The sequence below is a fragment of the Rhinolophus sinicus genome, linkage group LG03 (assembly GCF_036562045.2).
Source record: "Rhinolophus sinicus isolate RSC01 linkage group LG03, ASM3656204v1, whole genome shotgun sequence".
NCBI lineage: Eukaryota > Metazoa > Chordata > Mammalia > Chiroptera > Rhinolophidae > Rhinolophus > Rhinolophus sinicus.
The window spans coordinates 38,230,598-38,249,252 of NC_133753.1; the positions used below are offsets into that span (position 1 = coordinate 38,230,598).

Sequence of the window (18,655 nt, forward strand, 5' to 3'; positions counted from 1 at the left end):
CCCAAATTCTTGTCTCCTGTGCTTCATACAAAATAAATTTCAAACGTATTGTTAGGGTTGATGAAGCCTCAGCAAGCTCGAAACAAAAAGGTGAATAATCATTAAAACCTTTCACTTTTGCCTCAAAGGTTTAAGTCCTTTTTTATTTTTCCTAAGGCACCATTTATTTAAAACAAGCTAGTGCCAGAGACCTACGTCAAAAGCAGCATCCAGCATAAAGAAATTATTCTATAATAATATTAGATGCCTGATGGGAAGGAGCGCTAGCAACTCCCAAGTATTCTCAGGAGGGATTTCCAGCTGAGAAAAGCCTGTGGCTCTGTGAAAGGCATTCTACAATCTTTTCACAAACTGTTCTTTACTTGCCTCAGGGGAGAGAGATCCCAGTGGATGAGAACTCAGAACTTGACAAGGTAGATTTGTTTTTCCTTTAAAAAATCTTAGGAAAATATCTAAAGGGCTCTTCCACAATAAACAGATCAAAAACTGGTTGCAAGTATTTACAGGTAGTGTTTCTGGCTTCACATGAAAATCATCTAGGGAGCTTTGAAAAGTAGGATACAGAGGCGTGGCCATCCCAGACCAATTGAATCAGAGCCTCGGGGGGGAGGAGCCCAGACATTTGTAATTCTGATGCACAGGGACAGTTAAGAATTACTGCTGTATGTCCAGGAATAGGCGAGTAAACTGGCCTTCAGGGGTAGGGGTGGGTTATTCCAGGGAGCTCTGATTTATATGACATGTGCCTATTTCTTGGTGTAAATACTTCCACTATGGCTAAGTTCAAGCTACTAACGTGAAGACACTGAACATGGAGTACATAAGCAGCCCTCGTGAGTTCCTGAGGGCTAGCTAACTCCAGCACACCACCTTTAGGAGCCTCCGATGGTGAAGTTACAGTAAGGGGTGAGAAAGCAATAGATTGTGTGGAGGGATTTTTTGTTTATTTGTTTGTTTTACCTACCACAGAACTTTAAATCAGAATTCAAGCTTTTTCAGTTTAAAGGTTATAAGGAAAAACTAACTTCCCACTGTGATGTCCTGAAGATCCAGGGTCCAGTGCCCAATATGCACCAGATGGCACTCCAATGGGGTCAAGATCCTGGAAGAATAATCCCTCCATCAGGCCAACTCCATCTGGATGCAGAGCTTCTACAGGAGCAAGACAGAGCTTGCCCTGGTGCTCCTTACAGTGATAGTTGCTCAGGATTTTGTTGTTCAACTTCCCACCTGAACAAGGAGGGAGCCTCTGATCCAGGCAGCTCCTCTCTCATCCTCCTGTCAGGGGTCAGATGTTACAGAGGGGACAGAGGACAGTTCCTAAGATGTAGGTCTTCCTGTTCTTCCCTTATTCTGGAAAATGAGGCCGAGGCTTCCCAGGAATCACTTCCCCACTCCCTCTGGGGACTTTCTGACCCAGCACATCACCACTGGCAGCAAGAAGTGTCTGTACCTGAAGGCTAGACTCCATCTCTGTCCCCACAGCCTAAAAACAAAGTGTATCATCTTCCGAGTTGATCCCTCCTTCCAATGATTCTACTTCTGAAGATCCAAGACCACAGCAGGGTACGTTTTTCTCTCTACTACAGTAAATTAGATTTTTTTCTTTTAGTGTTATTGCTACTAACTGATTATAAAATGGCTCAAATGGAAGCTTGGTAGGATTATACATTTTTAGGATAATGTTTTATAACAGTAGATTTTAAAAATATGAATCTTGAAAATTAATTGCTTCCATTATTTTATTTGTAGCTAGCATAACAACAGTATTTTTGTTAATAAATTCATTAAAATAATTCAGAAGCACTTTCTTTGGTCTTTTAAAATAATTTTTTTCTCTTTTGGTTTTACTGTTTGTACAGTAGCTCAAAGGGAAACTTAATAGCGCTGTAATTTTTAGGTAGGTTTTCTAAATGTATACTACACAAATGTGAATCTTATTAGTAAATTGTTTCCATCTTATTTGATTTCTAGATAGTGTACCATATTTTTTTCATTACTATTTAACAAGTCTCTTCTATTGATCCAGAAACAGCATTTTTTGTCTCTTTTATAAAGTGATTTTGAATGTTCTCTCATTTAGGTTTACTGCTGTAGTTAAGTGATTATACAATTGCTCAGATATAAGCTTGATAATTTTATCAAGCTTATAATTATATAAAGAATCATACAAAGTTTATTTAGAAGGGAATTTTACAAATGAATTGTTTCTTTTCTTCCATTTCTAGATGTCATAAGGATAACATTTTAGTTGTTTCTTTTCAACAAGTCCCTTATGACACCCACTTTTATAACAGTCTTACATGAAAAGTCTCACAACCAGAGACATTTGAAACTCATAGTTTATATTTCTGTATACCAAAGACTGAATTTACTCTAGTTATAAGGCTGATCTATCTGACATAAAATTTTAAATTAAAACTGAACTAATTTCAAATATTAATTATTGGTAAAGTGGAAAAAGAGAATTCTTTAAGACTAACATTTAAAAATAAATTTCGGCTTTGAAAATAGAATGGAACAAGCAAAAACTGATGAAATAGTAGATCATTTGTTAATGTGATGTGCTGGGTCAGAAAGTCCACAGGGGTAGGGTAGAAATGATTTGACTTTTTAAATGATATGACTTTTTAAGTGCATCAATTAATTTACCTTTTTCAGAAATTTAGTGGATATTTGGTCTCTTTTCTTTGAGAGGTTTTAAATAAGTATTTAACTCAGCTGTATCAATCCATTTTTTCAAAACTCCTCATTCATGTTCTAGGAGGCGGCCATTTTCTAATGCATATGCTCCATCTAGTTCCCAGTTCTCACCATCTTTCTGCCTTCTCCAAGAATAGCAGCCTGATCGCTCAGCTTTAGAACATGCTCACCTGAGGCTTGCTCGGACTGTCTTGATCACTTAGGTCTTGTATGTGCCGTTTAGCATGTCTAACATTTTTTTTCATTGAATTCATTTGGCCGATCTTCCTTTCTCTTTCAATTTCTTCTGAGTACAGTTTTATACAACCCTGAAAATAAGAATTTTCATTTAAAGCGTCGTGTAGTGCTTCTAAAGTTGTTTTCCATTTTTGCCATGTATTTTGAAGGCTGTTTTGATTGCAGCTACTTGAAATTTTATGTGTTTTGATGCCTCTTCTAAAAACTGAATCTTTCTTATAATGTCAATCATCAGCTCAAGTTGTTTGAATGTTTAGCTTCCTCTTCTTTTAGTCCTTCCTCAAATTCTTTATTTCAAGTCTGTGAAAAGAACTGGAAGTTTCTAGCTCTTTATTAATGGCCTCCAGTGTTTATATTTCTGATCATTTGTCCTTAAATGTGGCATCAATTAAAGTTGACTCAAGCTTCTAAATTCTCTTTTTTTTCTTTTCCTGAATTGGATCCTTTATTTTGCTATAAAGGATATTATTGGGACAATTGATAAAATTTAATGGTGTCTCAGGATTAGGTACTATTGTCAATGTTAATTTACTGATCTTGATGGTTATATTGTGATTATGTAGGAAAATGTCCTTCATACACCTCCTAAAGTATTTGGGGGTAATGGGGCATCAGGTTGGCAACTTACTCTCAAATGGTTTAAGATAAAATGTTATCTGTACTGTTCTTGCAACTCTTCTGTAAGTTTCAGATTGTCTTTTTTAGTTAATAAACTTCATTTTTCAGAGCAGTTTTAGGTTTACTGCAAAACTGAGTAGAAGGTAGATGAACCCAAAGAGGTCCTCACCAAGACACATCATAATTAAAATGGAAAAGGTTAACAACAAAGAGATAATCCTAAAAGCAGCAAGAGAAAGACAACTAGGTGCTTACAAGGATGCTCCCTAATAAGACTACTAGCTGATTTCTCAACAGAAACTTTTCAGGCTAGAAGGAGGTGGCAGGACATATTCAAAGTGATGAAAAAGCAAGAAAGCCCAGTCACATCTTCCCTTGGCACTGGCTGAGGCACAAGACAGCCTTTGCATTTTAAAGTTTCCCTTGGCTGTGAGATGTCAACAACCATTTTGATGGCCTTTTCTTTTCTTTCCATGAAGTCCTCATCCTCAGGAAGACTAAAGGCAGTTTGGACCTGGGATATAGAGTAAGAGCAAATGGATGCCCATTTCTTCTTTCGTTTCTATGGTTCACTTCATCAGCTCCAGAACCACAGCATCTTTGCCAGGATCTGTACCTGCAAAATGCATATCCTGCACTTTCCCTCTTCCTCCACATAACTCCATTCTGAAGCAAAGTCTTCATCTGATTAGCAAAATCTCCATGACATATCTGCATCCTAACAAGAAAGAAAGCTGGAAAAGGGAAATGGTTCTACATTGAGAAGGCAAGGTTTCCACTGTGAAAAACTGTAATTATGGGGAGAAAATGTTCAGAAGATTTGGGGCAGTCATGAATGACAGATGCTCACTATAGTTGCTTTACTTGTATCATGTGACCTGGCTTCTCAAGGCATAATTCTTCATCTATAGACAAGTCATAAGGAAAATATTTATCTTTCGAGGTAGCTTGTGGAAGAACTCTGTCTGATAATGATAGAAAGGGACACACTGACCCACTTGAATCCTCTCTTGGGTTCTGAGAGACATACAAAGAGGTCAGCAGTTAGCAGACAGAGAAAAGTAGGGTTACAAGAATGGAGAGAGACAAGAGCAGGGGAGCAGAAAGCCACAACCACCAAATTCAGAGATGACTTTTGCAAATCTACTGTGGTGTCACTAGATGTACCACAGTATCTGGACGAACATTCTAGTTTTATATGGAGCCTGACATAGAACTCACATTGCAAGAGAGAACCTGATCACATCTCTGCTCCTGCAATCCGAAACATGCAACCCACTGCACCCACCAAAAGTATTGCAAACTCTGAATGTCCAGAGGTTGCCCACCAGATTTGAGCTCACAAAGGGACCAACGTCTGCTTAATTTGTGTATCATCCCAAAGCATCTAATACTTTTGGAAAACACTCAGGAGATGTTTGTTGACAATTGAAATGAGGGTATAAGCAATAAGTGCTATGGGGTTCGGAATAGAGAACAACCACTGTTATAGTTCCAGTGTACTAGGTGCTCTGGGTTTGCCCCCTCACCACAGATTCATTATCTGCTCTTCTCTGCCTTGCTCTATGCCTTAGAAAGATGACTTCCAAGGATTCCATGCCCTATGCTCCTTTATCCTGTGGCTTACCACTGGGAATGGCCTAAGAGAAGCACTGCTCCTGACAATGGCTGGGAGGGAGACAAAAGGGAATTTATTCTCTACTATCCCCTGTGGTTCTGGCCACAGCCACCGCCAGGTAGTCTCTCTCCCACAGTTTCAGCTCCTCAGGTCTCTGGTGACACTGCTCACTTCCCTGGCCTCTTCAGGCCTATGGTGGTAACAGCTTTCAGCTGTTGTTAATTCCTGGGTACTTCACCAGCCTTTTGTTGGCCCTTTAACCATGTACATACCTCTGATAATAGTTCCTTTTTAAATTCTTCAGTTCAATCCATTGAGTGTGCCATTTATTACCAGCCAGCACCCTGATTGATACATTATATTCTTATTCTAGAAAGGAGGAGATACTATTGTTCTTGTCCCCAAGTAATGTTACCACTTGTAGACAGGTCAAGTTCACATAGTCTGAAAGAATATACAAAACAGCTTTTTACTTCTAGCATTGGAGATACAGGAGTGACTCCTCTGTTTTCTTCTATATTTCTACTCCCCGAATTCTCTCACAGGGACAAGATGTCAACCACGTCCTCCCTCATCCCCTTATCAGAGAAGCCTCCTCCCTTGTAGCTACAGAGTTTGTTGTTGTTGTTGTTGTTTATTTTTTAATCTCCTGGCTCCAGGAAACCATTGCTTCTTGTGCCAATTGTCAGTCTTTTGACCAAGTCATGTTCCTTGCCAGAATGGATTGGGGTTTCCATCTCTAGAGGCTCAAGATGGAAAGGAAAAGAAAGAGGCCTTCTTAGTGGTTTGCCCTCAGGCTGTAAAATATCAGATCACTCTTGGATAAGGTAAAACAATCTGTAGGTATTTCCTGCACTTGCTAGAAGGTTTGCTAAAAGGCTGAATATCTTCTATTGGGCTGGCCTTACGTGTATCTGACTGGAAGAGAAAGGGAGAAAGTGGAGAGGGGACCCTCCATCTACCTTAGAAGCACCTTCTCTGAGGAAGCAAAACTTGAGCTTCACTTTAAAGGAGAAATAAGATTAAGCAACGGATAAGAAGGAAGAGGGCACATAAGACAATGGAGAAGGATGTGGTCAAAAAAGATGTGAATGTGGCAGTTGGGAAGAAATAAGGGTCCCACTTTGCTGGCTGATGTCAACAAGTAGAGGGAGATGGGCTTGGAAAACAGGGTAAAGCACCAATTTTGAAGTCCTTCAATGCCAGGATAAAGGTCCTAAGACATCTCTGAAGGTGCATAGCAAGGCAGTGTTTCAGAATCCACATATAAAATGATTTGGAGGGGCAGAGACAGGATGACAAGTTAGAAAATACATGCAATTATCCAGATGTGAGATTGTGAAGGTCTGTGCCAGGGTAGTAGTTCTTGAAAACGTTGCAAAGGAAGAACCTACACTTTGGTTATGGGGTAGAAAAGGGGAAGTAGAAGACAAGGATTACTTCAACATTCTGCAGTTGAGACACTCAGAGAAATGGTGGTGCATAGGCCAAAGTAGAAAAGCTTCTTAGAGAGAGTTAGTTTTAGATGAAAGGTTAGTTAGGTTTTAAGTATACTGCATCTTAGGTGGCTGCTGTGTCTCCTAGTGGAGGTAGAAATGGAGGTGTACAACACAAAGAGAAGGTTGGAGACATGGATTGGAAAAGTGATTATTTGAAGCCATATGAGTGAGCAGCACCTCCAAGAAAGACTTCACATTAAATCAGGGGGTCCAGGATTAAGCCATCGGACATGGCTGCCATGAGAGAGCTAGAGGAGAAAACAGAGAAAATACAATAAAGGGTAGTACAGAAACAAGCCAAGAAATGGTCATAGAAAAAGATGGAGAAATGAGACAGCATAAAAAAACCAAAGAGTATTTCCAGAAAGGATAAGCTCTACATTTGAATTTTAACACATACACTTCAGCTTTTCCAAATTATCCTTCAAAACTTTGAAAATAAAATTAGTGAATAAAGCACTGGGGTAAACAGTATGAGAAGGTTGTGTTAAATTAGGTCCTCAGGTCAAAAACACTTTGCTGAAACTATGGTCTACATTACCAGATGTTGATATAATCCTGAAGCCATTGATAGGTTTGTCAGTTAAGATGTCTTTGGATGCAGCGAACAGAAAACCCAGTTCAAATTAGCTTAAACAATGTAGCTGGAAGTTTGTTGGCTCACTTTTCTGAAAAGACCACAAGTTGGGCAGGCTTTAGGGTCGGTCCAATCTGAGAGAAAACACATTTTTCTGCAATTCTCTCAGTTGTGCCTGCCTTCAAAGACAGCTATATCCTCAGCCGTATTTCTCTAAAGCTATATGCTTCCGTGTTTACATCGAGGGTTACATTCTTCTCTGGGAAGAGGGTGCTTCTCCCAAACCGCCCACTATTTGTATAATACCCAAACCAACCACTGGACCTGGGGAAGGACATGAACTGATTGGTGTAGGTGCTCATCACTGAACCAATCACCACCGCCACACATTGAAATGACCAGGACTGGCTAACTCGGTCAGGGCGCCCTCTGAATGTGGGACGCATGGTCAGTCTCACTCAACTGCCAAGCTGGTTCACAATGAGACAAGGCTTAAATGAATATTGGGAAGATAACTATATTTCCACAGATGTATACTGAGTGTATACATTAGGATGTGATTGATCAAAATATTAATGGCTTAAACAAGGTAGTTCTTTCTCTTGCCTAAAATCCTGGAACTTTGGAGCAGCCAGGTTTGCTCCAAAAAGTCCTTGAGAGCCAGGATCTCCTTCTAGCTTACCACCCTGGTGACATTCCAAGGATGCAGCCCTAATTATAATTATCCAAAGGAGAATCTCTGCACCAGGCAGGATGATGGAGGAAGTGACAAAGAAAAAGGGGCACTTTTGAAGGAAGGCTCCTAAAAGCTATCACACATGGTGACTGTCATCACGTGACAATACCTACTTGCCAAGTAAGCTAGAAAATGAACTTTATTCTGGGTGGTTGTATTCCTGGCTAGCCATTCTATTGTTATGGCCTGAAGGGGAAATAAACATTGGGGGACAAGCGCTCTCTGCTACTCTAAAGAAATGAGATTTGTTATAGCTGATTGAATGATCTCAGGCTAGGTGACTAGTAAATTACTTGGGAAAGCAGTTATCCATTTGTCATCTGGCAAACAGGATGGGGTGAGATGAGAGGAAAGGCTCAATTTAAAGGAATGAAATAGTGAAAAGGAAACAATAAATTATGCATTAAGGGAACTGTGTTTACATCACATTTCTGTCCCCTAATAGTTGGACGATCTTTAACAGGTTGCATAACCTCTATAAACCTGTGATCTTATCTGTCAAATGGAAATAATACCATCTACTCCACAAAGCTGGGAAAAGATTAATTGAGATAATCTTTTGTTGTTGTTAAGTGCTTTGTAAGCAATAATGCTCATATAGATAAAAGTTACTGTTATTAATTACAACAAAGCTTACAATAACATGGCTAATATTTTAGAAACAAATTATTGAGTGAAAATGAAATGTGAGACTTTGATTTGCTTTTTGAGATCCCCTTTTTTTTTTAACACAGTAAGTGATTTTTTTTTATTATTAATTTAATTTTTTAAAATTGTGACTATGTTTCTCCCTGCTGGTCAGGTCTCATTTATCAAATTGTTAATGTATATCCAGAAAACAGTTGAGCAAATATTCTCACTGTGTCATAACAAAGCCATAAACACAAAGTCAGAAATTGCACATAAAAATTCCAGATATAAATTTATGGCATTAATTTCTACAATAAAATCAGAATTTCAAAATTATAATAAATTACATAATGGAATCCCAAATTTCATATATACTCTCTTTTGCATAAAGAATGGAATAAGTTGAAAAGAAAGTACCTTATCTGCTTTATGTTGTTTCCTTGTGTTTTGCATTGGAATTCAGTGTCAATGGCTGCTAACATTAACTAAATTTTTTAAAAAGTGAAAACCAGACGTTCTTTAAAAAGAACACAAAGGGATCGAATCTGAGCCTGATGAAGCATCTAGAGTCAGCTGCCAGTTTCTAGGAAACATGGAAGGCACAGGAACATGTTGAACTAGATCTAAGTGTACAATCAGCAAAATCCAAATTGTAAGATATTCTTATGTGTCAGACTGAGCTCCACAACAGATAAAGTAGAAGAAAAAGAAAGAATGAGAGAGAACCTGCAGATTAAAAGAGACTTCAAAGACATAACAAAGTGTGCTTTTTGTTGTTGTATTTTTAAAACGGGCAAGACTAAACTGTAGTGTAAAGAAATGCAAGAGGGGTGCTCGCCTCGGCAGCTTATACTAAAATTGGAATGATACATCAAATATATGGTGATGGAAAGAGACCTGATTCGGGGTGGTGAACACACAATGGGATTTATAGATGATGTAATACAGAATTGTACACCTGAAATCTATGTAATTTTACTAACAATTGTCACCCCAATAAATTTTAAAAAAATTGGAATGATACAGAGATTAGCATGGCCCCTGTGCAAGGATGACACAAATTTGTGAAGCATTCCATATTTTTAATAACTAGGTATGGTGCCAGGTAGGTACTAGATCTATCGGGGTGATAGATGGGAATGGGGTTGGGGGCAGGGTGAAAAACGTGAAGGCATTAAGAAATACAAATTGGGAGTTAATACAGTATGGGGAACATAATCAACAATGTTGTAAAGATCACGTAAGGTGCCAGATGGGCACTGGACTTATCAGGGGGATCATATCATAGACTGTGTAGATTCCTGACCAATGTACTAGACACCTGAAGCTGAAGTAGGATAATATTGAATGTCAACTATAAATTAACATATAAGTATATATATATAGGTATATATATATATATATATATATATATATATATATATATATAGGTATATATACCTATATAGTCACGGGACATGAAGTACAACATAGGGAAGATAGTCGATGGTATATAAGATGTCAGAAGGGTGGTAGCTTGGAGGGGGGGTTATCACTTTATGAGGAATTTAAATGTCTAACTATTACATTGCTTTGTATGCCTGAAACTACTTACAAAAAAAATGCAAGAGAGTGATTGCTATGACAGTCAGGATAGTGGGGATTTTGGAGGAAGAGAAGAGACTGTGAATTGTATGGGACATATGAGGGACTTCTGAGATGACTGCAAAGGTTCTATTTCTTGATATGAGTGGTGGCTGCGAGGGTATTCACATTATAATTATCCACTAAGCTCTCCATTTGTTTTGTTTAGTTTTCTGTTTCTGTGCTTTATTTTACAATTTAAAGGTTTTTCAAAGTTGTGGTATACAGAAATAAATCAACCTGGAAATGGTAAGAAAAAAAGGATGTCCTAGTTGATTATTACTATGTATTTGAGCTAGTACAGATCCATTGTGTCTTCCAAAACTTAACTGTCTAAAATAAAAACTAAAACTGATACAGAATCATAGACCATATATAAAAACAAAATCAACAACACAAAGAGATCTTTCGGTTCAGTATTTTATAAAACTGGTTTCTTTGGAACATTCATTCCACAAGAACTTAAGAAGTGCTATCCCAAAATGAAAAAGAAAAAGTTTCAATGGTCAAATAAGTCAAGGAAATAGAATTAAACAAATATTTTTATTATCTAATATTTTCAGGGCTTTAATAAACTAGTGTTTAATTTGAAGTATTAAGAAGGAGCTATACTGGCATTGTTTTTTTCTTTTCTAAGGACACAAATATAGCAACTTTATTTAAAGTAGAGTTATGCCTATCTCTGAAAGGAGCAAATAAGAGATTTCATTGTGTTTATCATTTTGTAGTACTTTCTGCTCAATGAGATCAGGGACTTAGTTCAATTTATAACTCTATACCCAGTGCCTAAAACAGTACTTGATACATAGTAGATGCTCAAAAACTACTTGATGAGTGGACATTTGTCAACATGGAAAGCAGATAAGATTAAAGACCTTTTTATGGAAAATCAAAATCAAGTCCATTTGTAGATTTTGTAGAAACTCAAAAAGTAATGGCCTAATTAAAGAGCTGCTGTCATCTTGGTGGCCTACTGTGTATCTTGCACATTATTGCATTTCCACCAATAAGTTCCCAGGGACTATTATTTAAAGAAAGCTGTAATAGCCAAGTGCTAAATTCTATTTCTTTTATGAATATCACATAAATTAACTGCTTCTAGAAATTTGCCTGAACTTTCATTTTATTGTCTAAACATTTGCCTTTGTACTTTACACATCTGGGGAGGCAGTTAACATCATAATTAATTAAGATCACAGGCTTTGGAATTAGGCAGTGACACCCCATTCTCCTTATTTCCTTCTATTCTTGTAGGAGGAAATTTTAATACCACAGCATACTATGACATCATGTTAGAAAAAGAACCAGAGATTGTCAGTTGAATTAACATATGAACCAGAGACCCTGCCACAGTGGCTGTATTTCCGTGGTGTCCCACTTTTCTATGTATTTCAGTTTTACATTTTGATAGAAAAAAAATGATCTCATGAGTACAGCCTTCAACTAAAATTAGAGTACTAGTTTTCATTTCCAGTGCTACCTCTGATAAGCCCTATTACCACGGGAAAATTCTTCAACTTAAGTGCATTTATTTCTTCATCTATAGCAACGACAAAATTCTGATTTTCAGGGAAGCAGATTAGATGATTAAAAAACAGCACAATGTCCTTTTTTTTTTTTAATCTCAGCATATTAAGGAAGCAGCAGGGTGTGGTGGAAAGTACATTGGGCTGAAACAAAATTTGGATTCTAGTTCTGATATGTCGCTACATGACTGGGTAGCCTTGTATATATTACTTAACCTCTGTGGGTGAGAATCTAGCTGCTAAATGATCTGTAGGATCCTTTCCAACTTTTAGAAAATGCCTAAGATTCTAATCATTACTCTGGAGCTGACTATTGTGCATGTCTAAAACTTTCCAGTAAATTGTTCCTTCTGTTGCCTCATGGTGGGGTCTTTGAGAGGGTAACTATCACCCTTCTTCCCTGCATCAGTCTGAACCAATTGAAAAGTAATATAGAGTATAGGCATTTAGGGCTAAGATGAGGCAAATATCACCTTTATTATTAATAAAGACTAGAGTAGATAATATGGCATATACCTGTGGGCAAGTGGACTTCTTAAAACTGAACCCCACATTTAGAAGACAGTTTCACCCATCCAGGCCCGAACATTGGACTATCCCAGACTTCCCTATGTGGAAGCAGGTGTAAGATAAATTTTTAGAATGGAAGAACAACAACAACAACAAGAAAACGTGGGCTTCCTGGAGAAAGTTTTTTTGTAGATGTCCTTTATCAGGTTGAGGAAATTCCCTTCTGTTCCTGGTTTTTTCCCCTCCTATTGATTGCTTCTATCATAAAGAGGTGTTGAATTTTATCAAATACTTTTTCTGCATCTATTGAAATAATTGTATGGGCTTGTCCTTTATTCTATCGATAGAATATATTACATTAATTCATTTCAATTATTAAACCAACCTTGCATTTCTGGGATGAATCCCTCTTGGTTATGGTGTATAATCTGTTTTATATGTTTCTGGATTCAGTTTGCCAGTATTTTGTTGAGGATTTTTATGTCTATATTCATAAGTGATATTGTTCCCTAATTTTCTTTTCTTGTGATATATTTGATTTTGCCATGGTAACACTGGCTTCATAGAATAAGTTGAGAAGTTTTCACTCCTGTTCTATATTTCAGAAGAGTTTGTGAAGAATTGGTATTAATTCTTCTTTAAATGTTTGGTAGAAATCACCAGTGAAGGCAGCTGGGCCTAGACTAAGCCCTCTTTTAAAAATCTTCCAATTAATTAAGTCAGGGCCACCTACGATAATCTCCCTTTTGAACACTTACGGTCAACTATTTAGGAATTTTAATTACAACTGTAAAATCTTTTCATAGTAGCACCTAAATTATGCCTGATTGAATAACTGGGAGAAGGTATATGCATGCTACAAAATGGCTACTGCCTCCCTTTCCTCCTCCAACTCTTACAAGACAAGATCTCTTGTCATCTATCCTAACAGGTAGCCTATTAGAAAGGAAATTTGGGGGACTGTAGTTCAGCCAGCCAAGTTGACATATCACAAAGCCATCAGTTTCCAAACTTATAACTGCATCATTATTATGAAGAACTTGTTACAGATTTTTGGTACCCTATCCCAAACTACTGAGTTAAAAATCTCTAGAAAGCTTTTTTTTTTTTTTTTTTTGAGGCTGCCAATCCATGGACTGGGACTTCAGAATCACTGCCTAATAACAAGTATAGTAACACAAATAATAACTAATACAGAGGGTGACAAAAAAATGTATACACATTTTAAGAAAGAAAAACTGTATTAAAATTATAATACTGGGGCCGGCCAGGTGGCTCAGGTGGTTAGAGCTCCGTGCTCCTAACTCCGAAGGCTGCCGGTTTGATTCCCACATGGGCCAGTGGGCTCTCAACCACAAGGTTGCAGTTCAATTCCTCAACTCCCGCAAGGGATGGTGGGCAGCGCCCCCTGCAACTAAGATTGAACACAGCACCTTGAGCTGAGCTGCCGCTGAGCTCCTGGATGACTCAGTTGGTTGGAGCGTGTCCTCTCAACCACGGGGTTGCCGGTTCAACTCCCGCAGGGGATGGTGGGCTGTGCCCCCTGCAACTTGCAACGGCAACTGGACCTGGAGTTGAGCTGCGCCCTCCACAACTAAGACTGAAAGAACAACAACTTGAAAATGAACAGCACCCTCCACAACTGGGACTGAGGGGACAACAACTTGACTCGGAAAAAAGAAGTCCTGGAAGTACACACTGTTCCCCAATAAAGTCCTGTTCCCCTTCCCCAATAAAATCTTAAAAAAAAAAAAATTGTAATACTAAATATACACCAATAACAAAAGATGAATACAAGTCACATTTGACTTCTTAATTACAAGAGGTGCTCAAAGTGGTTACCATCAGCATCCAGACACTTCTGATTATGGCGAACTACTGCTTGAGCAACGTTGACCAATGTCCCCTTGTATATATTTTTTTGGCATCCCCAGTAATGTACTTAATCTGTAGAGTGTGTCATGCACCAGCCTAAGCACTTTACGTTAATTATCTCATTTAATCTTCACAAGACCCCTCTGGTATAGGTACTGTTACTATTCCCATTTTGTATACGAGGGAACTGATATTTAGATAGGTCAAATTATGTATTAAGGTCACTTTGTGGAACTTGAGCTAACCAAACCGGTGAACAGCCTTTCAGTCACTAGCTCTAACCATCAGTTGTATGCAGAGGACTAAGGAACACGTTAAATGACATCATGGGAATTCAATCAGAAAAATCCAGAATGTGGGAAATTCTATAAGGCAAATGACTTTTTTCTTTCCAATAATTGAAGTACAAAGAATAAAATACAGGGAAAAGAGACTTGTATGTCAGCTCTGTCTCATAATTCTTTGTGCAATGGTGGAAATATTCTATATCTGCACTCTCCATGTAACTATTTGGCACTTGAAATGTGGCTATTGCAGCTGAGAAACTGAAGTTTTAATTTTATTTAATTTTAATTAATTGATGTTAAATTTAAATAGCCACATGTGACTGGTGACTACCATGTTGAATAGTGCAATTGTAGATTAGACTAAAAAGACAGGTCAGCCAAATCCTATGTGTAGACCTTATCTAAATTCTGACTCAAACAAAATAATTGTAAAAACTTTTATGAGATAATTGGGGAAATGGACACTGACTGGATATTTGTTAAAATTTTAAAATATGATAATGATTTTATAGTTACTCTTTTAAAAACAGATTTTACCTTTGAGCAATACATACTAAAATAGTTAAGGATAGAAATTATATGATATCTGGAACTTATTTTATAATATTCCTTTTTGGGGGAGAGGAGGCATTGAATGGAGCATAGATGGACATCACTGACCATGAACAGACGATTGTTGAAGCTGGGTCACAGGTACACGAGAGTACCACCTTCTTCTCTCTAAAATATGTTTGAAATTTTCAATAATTAAAAGTTTTAAAAAAGGTATTGTGTGATGCTGTCCCCATGTGTTAAATCATTTAATCATCATAACTGCCTTGTGAGGTAACTATAATGACTCTGTTTTACAGATGAAGCATCTGAAGCTCAGAGAGACTAGGTAACATGCCTGAGGTCACACAGCTAGTTAGAGGCCTGGATTCAGATCCAAGCTTCCCATGTTATTCACATCCCGTGTTATTTTCTCACCCCATACTCTGTATGACAAGCTGAATAACCATTATGGGTTGTTTAATGGATAATAAAGCAAGAAGGATCAGAGAAACACATTAAACACTATTGCTCTCATTCAGAATGATAAATCTGCAGCCTGTTCTTCTCTAATTAGGAAGAGATGAATCCCCACCAGCTAGTTTATTAGTGAGCATGGAGAGACGCATACTACTACATAAACAGGATTGATTTATAAGTTCCAGATGTGAAGGAGAGGATCTATTAACTTTTTCTACATACCATCAAAGACAATAATAAAAGCAATTCAAGACATTAAATACATTGCTGAAATTGCTCTTCTCAGGACTCAAAGGTTATATTATGCTCTTTTCCCTTCAAACTATAGTCAATATGTGCTGAGAAAAATATTTTTTCTCAGGGTAATATCTGAAACAGGAACAATTAACTCATTTTGGATCTTGTGAATACATCGATTGTCATATTAAACGATTTTTGTCTTTGATCCCTATGACTTCTTAAAAGGCCTTTGCCTATTGTCATGTGATAGTATGTTTACATTTCATACATAAAAGATTTCACAGCAGGGCGCAGCTCAGCCAATGCTTTTAGCCAGTATTTTCACTCCTTGACAATTATAATACAGTAAACTATGTTAAGCTAATAAATTAATCACTTAGTATCCAGTAGGAACTACAAAAAGAGATCTTAATATATAAAATATTACTCTTTGTATCTAGACCTCTCATCTAGGCTTCACCACATATAGGTAGTATCCTAAGATAGTAGTCACTCACCAATTGAATGAATAACTACATGTAGCTTCGTCTCCTCTAAAAAGATTTGCACACCTTTGACTAGTGCTGTTGAAATGTCCTAAAAGGGACAAAAAACAACGGGCTCATAATGATGGGATTTAAACAAAGAGTTAAGAAGTCAGTCTTGAAACAATTAAACTAAGTGTCCTATAGAGTCTTATTTCTAGACCGAGATAGCAATGGCCTGGAAGAACTTGAGCTTTCATGCTCAGAACAAATGTCTGCTTCCCAAGCAGCTCTTCTAAATCCAACATCTCTGTCATCTAACGCAAGTCATTTCCCCCTTCAGGTCTGAATTTACCCATCTCACCTGAGAGCTGAAGTTGACGAAAGGTAGGAGTGAGAAATCAGGAAGGCAGACGGAAGGTAAATGGCAAGCACAGGGTTATGGAGCAGTGAGTTCCAATAATTAAATAACCAAAAGATACAGTAATCCACCCTTTTCACGTGGTATATGTTCTAAGACCCCCCCAGGTGCCTGAAACAGCAGACAGTACCAAACCCTATGTATACTATGTTTTCTCCTATACATAAATATCTATGATAAAGTTTAATTTATAAATTAGGCACAGTAAGAGGTGAATACAAATAACTAATAATAAACTAGGACAATTACAACAATATACTGTAATAAAAATTATGTGATGTGGTCACTCGTTTCAGGGGATCCTTGCTGAAGTCTTCATATGGGCTCAATGCTGCCTCAATCAGAGCATGTTCTCTGTTCACGTCTTCCACCCACAAATTTAATGCTTATCCATCTTAGCTAAGCACTTATCACACATTGTGGCTGTAACTTTTGCAGTTGAGGTGCGACAGCAACACTAGCATGAATTTCTTTCTTCTTCTTCACAATTTCACAGATAAAAGATTCATTCTTACCGTAGATCTTAGCAACCTCAGCATACTATTTTTTTTTTGTCTTATTGTCAAGAACTTTCGCCTTTTCACTTAACAGAAGCACTTTACAGCTTCTCTTTGGCTTATCCGAATTGCCAGAATCACAACTCTTGCAATTTGGGGCCATGATTAAGTAAAATAAGCGTTACTTGAACACAAGCTCTGCGATACCATGACGGTCGAGCTGTTAACCAAGATGGCTACTAAGTGTCTAATTGGCAGAGAACATATACAGTGTGGATGTGCTGGACAAAGGATGATTCACATCCAGGCGGGACAGCGGAACAGCTAGGGACAGTGTGAGATTTCATCACGCTATTCATCATGGGGCACAATTTAAAACTTAGGAATTATTTATTTCTGGACTTTTCTATTTAATATTTTTGGACCATGGTTGACTGTAGATAACTGAAACCTCGGAAAGAGAAACCGCAGATAAGGGCCAGGGTGGCTACTATAATACGTAAGTAAGAGATGTTGCAACGCAAATTGTAACCAAGAGAGACTTGGAGTGTGCAGTGGTGAGAATAGGATTACGAATTCCTTACCATAAGGGTCTGAGAAGGCTTGTAAACGACGGATGTCTTTCCATGTGTCTTGAGTGAAGACTCATTTGTTTTCTTTAAAATTTTAAATTCAAAAACCTAGGTCTGGCCCAAAAGGTGTAAAGACTTTGCCACCTTCTAAAAATCATGAAATATTTAAAAACATGCAGGATTTAAACTTTTCTAAAGTAGTTGTGCTCTCTTCGAGGGAAATTTCACACATAATTTGGAGTAATGCACATCTTGAGGCAAAAATTCTTCCTTTAGGGAAATGTAGATGGAGAAAGAAAGCTATATCCTCCCCCCACACTCACATACAGCCCGAGAGAGTGTAATAAACAGTTGCTAGATTTTAAACTATTATGAAATAATGTTTCACAAAAAAAGATTGAACGTGTAAAATAAGAAAATACCTCCGATTTTTCTAGAAGTAAAAATATCATCAATTTATGTCAAAAAGCCATTCCTGATTTACCACACCTGCTACATGCCTTGTTCACTCTGTAATTTATTGCTTATTTATATAGGACAGCTCAGCAGATGTCACATCTGGTTATCCTACAGGTTTGGAGCTTTAGTTTATTTTTAGTTGGGATGGCATGAGAAAGTTTAATGCCTTGAATAAGCTTACACTGCAAAAATTTTTAGCTTGAACTTTGTTACATCTAGGACTTTCTTGAAACTTTGAGATTGACCTGATAAGGAAGAGAAAGTGAGCACTGTTGAAAAGAAGTAGGACAAAGAAGATAGAGGGAAAGAAATGTCAGTCCTGGAACCCTTCAGATTAACTATTCACTCTGGACCTGATACAGTTATTAATGCTGCATTAGATAACCCAGTTCTGTGCAGTGAGCAAAAACCTTTCAATGAACAACGTCTGGCTATTATATACAGTGTTTAGCATCGTTTCCCAATCACAGTTTTCTGAATTTAATTCCACTTTATTATTAGCTCCTCTTAATATTGGGCAGGCAAAGTGTTGTATAACCTGCATAGACTCGT

At 37.6% G+C, this 18,655-nt stretch overlaps 1 protein-coding gene and 1 pseudogene across 1 annotated transcript in view; both read left to right on the forward strand.

The window, feature by feature from the left end:
• The first annotated feature begins 1,427 nt into the window (after positions 1-1,427).
• Positions 1,428-18,655, forward strand: part of DLGAP5 (DLG associated protein 5) — a 69,792-nt gene continuing 52,564 nt past the window's right edge. The window contains exon 1 of the mRNA XM_019725755.2: positions 1,428-1,566. The gene's annotated coding sequence lies outside the window, so the exon portion shown is untranslated. The remainder of the gene's footprint in view (positions 1,567-18,655) is intronic.
• LOC141570832 (U6 spliceosomal RNA) lies at positions 9,603-9,702 on the forward strand (annotated as a pseudogene).